At 38.9% G+C, this 6,431-nt stretch overlaps 1 protein-coding gene across 1 annotated transcript in view; it reads left to right on the forward strand.

The window, feature by feature from the left end:
- Positions 1 to 1,320, forward strand: part of igsf9a (immunoglobulin superfamily, member 9a) — a 42,212-nt gene extending 40,892 nt beyond the window's left edge. Inside the window, exon 22 of the mRNA XM_044012678.1 lies at positions 1,303 to 1,320. The gene's annotated coding sequence lies outside the window, so the exon portion shown is untranslated. The remainder of the gene's footprint in view (positions 1 to 1,302) is intronic.
- The last annotated feature ends 5,111 nt before the right edge of the window (positions 1,321 to 6,431 follow it).

Genomic DNA, 6,431 nt, shown 5'->3' on the forward strand with positions numbered 1-6,431 from the left:
TCTATAATAATATATAATAGAATGATTGTAGTATAAAGAAACAGCAACAAGGGACAAGGAACTTTAATTAAATGTTTGACAGAAAGTTTCTTTCTTTCTTTTCTCTAACAACTTTATTCTCTTAACATTGATGGAACATTCGTTACAAACTTTCTCTTTTTGAAATTGTGTCCATTTATACATTTCACACGATTAAACAAATGCAGATTTAAATCAATCATACTTAAGAAAATAAAAGTGAGTTTTTGTTGATGTTTTTTTTAAAAAACCAATGTTGAAATATTACAAACTATTACTGTCTTTATTCTTGCTTTAGCAGCTGTAAACTTTTTTTTATGTAAACTTTTGTGACAAATTTTCAACAACTCTAGTTTATTAGTTTTTGTTTTACTTGTGTGGCAATAAAAAATACAACCTTTGATACTTATGACAAAATAAATACTGTGTGTGTGTACATATATATATATATGTACACAAAAATAAAAACATTATATAAACATTTTTTAAACTGATACATTGTACAGTGACATGAACATGAACTTGTTATTTTTTAAATAAAAACTGCCTCTAATGAGCTCCTGTTTGTCGTACATCGTCATTTAAAGCATTCACACACATTCTTGTTTCTAGATTATCAGATGTTAATCTGGCTAATCTGACTCGACTCAATCTAAGAAGTTTTTGCAAACATGAATATTTCAAACTCAAATGAACCTCGTTGAGACAAAACTATGAAACAAACTGCAGCTTTTTCTTTGCGTTATTCTGATAATTAAACTGATTATTCTTCATTATTGATGATTTATTACAATTTGAATTAAAAAGACTTTACTCACGACAATAAAACACAGATGTGTTGAAGTAACAAAAGTGAAGAGAGAAATGTTCATATTCACAGCGGGTTTGAGCTGAACATGACATGTAACCATAATGACGGCGGTGATCACATGAATCATGTCACAATAACTGTGAGGAACAAAAAGCTGCTTTGTGTTTTTTTCACGTCTGTCAAAAACAAACGGACGCAGCAAATAAACTCAGTATCTGTTTGAGTCACGCGGCGGGGTAGTGGCTGCCATTACTGCCTCACAGCAAGACGGTCACCAGGTTGGATCCTGGTTTCGTGTCATGTTGACTTGCAAGTGAATTATTGTTTGTCCTCTGATGGACAGGCGGTGACCCCGCCTTTGACCCTGTGTCAGCTGGGATTGACCTCTGTGACCTTTATGTGAACGATAATGTGACCGACGATAATGTTACACTCGACATTTTTCAGTGAAATTCTGTTCTTTTTCTCCGCAGACGTTCACTTTCAGACTAAAGTCAGATGAAAAGTGAGTCAGTCGAGTGTCCTGCAGACAAACTGATGCAACAGCTGTCCGTCCTTACATTGTCTTCTCTGCCTGTCAGTCACTTCAACAACACGTCCGTCCACATTAACACCACAACCACAAAGACTTAGACACAAGCACAAATGTCACCGGGTCGTGTAGTCTGGACCGTTCAAATGTGTCCACACTTGTCCTCGTCTGCACCTCGTCTGCTCCTCGTCTGCTCCTCGTCTGCACCTCGTCTGCTCCTCGTCTGCTCCTCGTCTGCTCCTCGTCTGCACCTCGTCTGCTCTGTTCACTGAAACAAGAACAAAAGCCATTTGGCACCAACCACAGATAATTCATACAAAGCACAAACTATAGGAGCCACTAATGAAATTGTGTACTAGACTTGGAAAACGTCCTTGAGCGACCACAGTAACAATTATGATGTAATGGAGAAGGAGTTGAGTGCGGAGCTTTTATTGCAGCTGCTCCACATCCTTGATTCTCCTCAGATTCACAGAGTATTATGGTTATTCATATTAAGTGAGTTAAGTGAGACCTCCACTCGGGAACAAACACGGACCTCAGTGAGGACGACGGCCAATCGATCGTGATGCTGGCAACAAAAGTAACAAAAGTATGTGATGCAAATTTGTAACAGTTGCAACACTTTTTAAATAATGTCTAAATAAATCTGTGGCGGGGAGAACAACGACCTGCTGGTGGCGCTGGAGCGACGGAGACCAACCTGGAACGCAGTGACACACATGGACCTCTGGGGGTCTACAGTGAGTTACGATATGTATGTCACACATTCATGTAACTCGCGATTAATCGCATTAATGTCACAGTTAACTCGCGATTAATCGCATTAATGTCACAGTTAACTCGCGATTAATTGCATTAATGTCACAGTTAACTCGCGATTAATCGCATTAATGTCACAGTTAACTTGCGATGAATCGCATTAATGTCACAGTTAACTCGCATTAACAATGTCGCGATTAATCGCATTAATGTCAAGTTCAGATTAACAATTCCGTCATTAATGTCACAGTTAACTCACTTTTAATTGCATTAATGTCACAGTTAACTCGCGATTAATCGCATTAATGTCACAGTTAACTCGCGTTTAATGGCATTAATGTCACAGTTAATTTCCAACTAAGTTCTAATGTCTTATTTTGTCACTTCAGTAAAGTGATTTCAGTGAAATCCTTTGTTCAGATAGACCTCAGTGACACAAAGTGACCACACGGGGCAGCAGAGGACCAGCAGCTCCTGTGTCCCCTCGAGGTAAAACCACTGACTTTCTCTGTGGACTTTGTTTCTTGTGTTAAATAATGAAAGAAAATCAATGGAACTATAGTGAAGACCTGATTTAAATAGAAAAGTCTAATCATTGCTGTGTCTTCGGTTGATTTTCATGTCTTTTATCTTGAAAACCACGAGAAGTCACCATAGATCCAAAGCTGTGAACACATTAACATTCTCATGACACAATGAGCCAATTACTGTGAACTTAGTCGCCTCATTATCACAGACTAACTGGAGAGCATCGCTGCCATGAAAGAAACGTCTGGCTTTGTTCTGCACATGTTCACTAACAAGGTGTCTGTGGAATGTATCACTTCCTGCTTCACATGTCTGGACGAGCCTGACGCTGCAGCCGTGCTCCCGTCGCGCTGCTCTTTATTCCTTCATATGTCTTTGTCTCAGTGGAGACGTTGAGATGATCTGTGGTCGGACTGCTCGTTAATAATGAACAAATGTTCATTATTAACGAGCTTTGTAAAAAACTTTGTAGTCTAAATTTTTTACTAGAATTTGACACTTTGTCCAAACACAGGATTCTCTGTGAGACGTCGTGATCGAGGCATCATTCAGAATTTGTGAGGAGTGGATGAACACCAAGTCTGTGATGTCTTTAAGAACATGTCCTCGTCTCACTCTCACACACCAAAGTCCAAAGAGAAAATCAGTGATTTTAACATCACACACACACACTGCTGCCGCCATCTTTGGTGTGTGAGAGTAAGTGGGTTACAGACTTCAGTTTCCTGTTGGAAAAGTCTGTGTCACAGTGAGATGAAGACATCGTAGACTTGACATAGATTTTGTTGAAGTTCAGCTGTTGAAGCCATTTTGTTAAAACATTTGAGATCATTTCTTTAATTTAGAATAAAATGATTCAGCTTTTTATTCTGAATAGATTTAGTATTTAAATTTAGATGTGGCACAAAGAACAGCGTGAAATTGGCACAGTAAACAGACAGCTGTTGGAAAAACAGAACAACAACAGCAACAGCAACAAACAACAGCACACAATTCAAACAACAACAGCAACAGCAACAAAAACAGCAACAACAACAACAACAGCAACAACAACAGCAACCAACAGCAAGCAACAGCAAAACAATAACAACAACAGCAAGAAACAAAAAACAGCAACAGCAAAAATAGCAACAGCACAGCAGCAGCAACAGCAACAACAAGCAGCAACACAACAACAACAACAGCAACAACAACAACAGCAGCAACAACAGCAACAACCACAGTGAAGGACAGTGAACAGTACAGTGTGAACAACAGTGTGAAGGACAGTGAAGGACAGTGAACGACAGTGAACTACAATGAACAACAGACAGTGAAACACAGTGAAGGACAGTGAAGGACAGTGAACAACAACAGTGAAGGACAGTGAAGGACAGTGAAGAACAGTGACAGTGAAGGACAGTGAAACTACACAGTGAAGGACAGTGAAGGACAGTGACAGTGAAGGACAGTGAACTAAGGACAGTGAACGTACAGTTGACAGTGAAGGACAGTGAAGGACAGTGAACTACAATACAGTGAAGGACAGTGACGACAGTGGACAGTGAAGGACAGTGAAGGACAGTGAACAGTGAACAAGTGGACAGTGAACTACAATGAACAACAGTGAACTACAGTGAACAACAGTGAAGGACAGTGAAGGTGACAACAGGACAGTAAAGGACAGTTAAGGACAGTGAAGGACAGTGAAGGACAGTGAACTACAATGAACAACAGTGAAGGACAGTGAAGGACAGTGAACGACAGTAGAAGGACAGTGAAGGACAGTGAACGACAGTGAACTACAATGAACAACAGTGAACGACAGTGAACAACAGTGAAGGACAGTGAAGGACAGTGAAGGACAGTGAACAACAGTTAAGGACAGTGAAGGACAGTTAAGGGTGAAGGACAGTGAAGGACAGTGAACTACAATGAAGGACAGTGAAGGACAGTGAACGACAGTGAAGGACAATGAAGGACAGTGAACACAGTGAAGGACAGTGAACTATGAACAACAGTGAAGGACGACAGTGAAGGACAGTGAAGGACAGTGAAGGACAACAGTGAAGGACAGAAGGACAGTGAAGGACAGTGAAGGACAGTGAAGGACAGTGAACTAAAATGAACAACAGTGAAGGACAGTGAAGGACAGTGAAGGACCGTGGACAGGTTGTAGCTTGGCCAACTTGACTGGTGTTTCCACAGGTTTAGATGTGTGACTCAAGTCAAATGATTTATTGAGTAAAAACTGAGTAATCTTCCTCCTCCTCCTCCTCCTCCTCCTCCATGATGAGCATTAATCACAATCACATGGATTCTGTGTTTCTGCATAAAAAGAGTGATTTAGTGCAGATTGAAGATGAACTCTTACAGTCACATCTTTTCTGGTTTCACTGAACACAAACTCGTCATCTCGCCCACGACGAGCAAACCAAAAATATCTTCAGCTGAGTCTCTGGTGAGCGAGTGAGGCGATAACACGCTGTCATGCTTTCATATTTTTTTATTTATGCTCAACATTTTCAGGAAGCAACAATAATTGATCGGACACATCTTTATTTAGTTTGTGCTCAGAGTTCCACCAGATTTGACTTTAATTTGCTGGTGGAGACGAATCTTTGCAAAACCTCCTCCTTAATTTAGTCCCTTCTGCTCAATGACTATAATCCACACAGAGAAGTCAAATGTTTTGATTAATCTGAATTTAAACTCAAATTATAAAGAAAAAGCAGTTAAAGTAAAAGTAAAAGCACCAGTTTGACCTTAATCTACGGTTTATAGAATGTTTAACACAATGTCGTCACTATCTGTGGTTTATCAAGGTTGTGATGCCTGTGCAGACAGGTAGAGGGCGCTATAATGATAGCAGAGAGGCTACGAAACCTAAACACTAGATTAAGCCTGGATTTTCATTTGCACATTCAAATTTAGACTTTAGATTTATTCTGTACAGTTAACCAGGCTAACTTTAACTAATCTGTTATTTTCAGTCAAATTAAGATCAGAAAATATTGAGTTTTTGTACTTATTCCATATTTTTATTTATTTTACTACTTTTCCATCATCCTAAAATACAACAGATTAAATAAAGAAAAATTATGACCAGATATTAGTAATAAATATAACTTCGTAATAATAATAATAATAGTGTCACAGTAACATTTACAGAGGAAAATGATTACCAACAAATCTACCTCATGTATAAAAACACAGTAAATGTACTGCATCGCAAATATTTTGAGATGTTGAGGATAAAATAAGTTATAAAATAATGAAACAGATGCTCACGCCTCATATACATCATCAAAAATTCAAAATGTTATCCAGAAAAATAAAACTTAAATAATACATGAAATACAACCTGAACCTGAATGATTTCATTCTGACTTGGATTAATGTGAGATTTATGAAGTCAGGATAAACAAAACTGCTTTTTTAAGTCTGAGGAGGAAAGTTCACACACGCTCCATGTCGTCTTGTTTCAGTCCACAGCGTTGGACTGTCAGAGATTATAATATCAACATAACTCTGCAGTCTTGTACATGCAGTGTGTGTGTGTGTGTGTGTAATTTGTTTCCTTTGTGTGTTTGTCAGCCTCAGAAACTGTGATACAAAGAAAACAAATGGATTCACTACGTGGTAAATAAAGGAAATGACAGCCTTTGGGAAGCCAGACAGTAAACGCAGACAGAAACATCCCAGTGTTTTCACTTCTCCGCTTCTCCCTGAGGGCCCAACTTGAATTTACAGAGCAATTAGTCGGAGTAGAATCCGGCCTCTAATTTACCCGGAGCCCAT

Source organism: Solea senegalensis, linkage group LG21, assembly GCF_019176455.1.
Source record: "Solea senegalensis isolate Sse05_10M linkage group LG21, IFAPA_SoseM_1, whole genome shotgun sequence".
Lineage (NCBI taxonomy): Eukaryota > Metazoa > Chordata > Actinopteri > Pleuronectiformes > Soleidae > Solea > Solea senegalensis.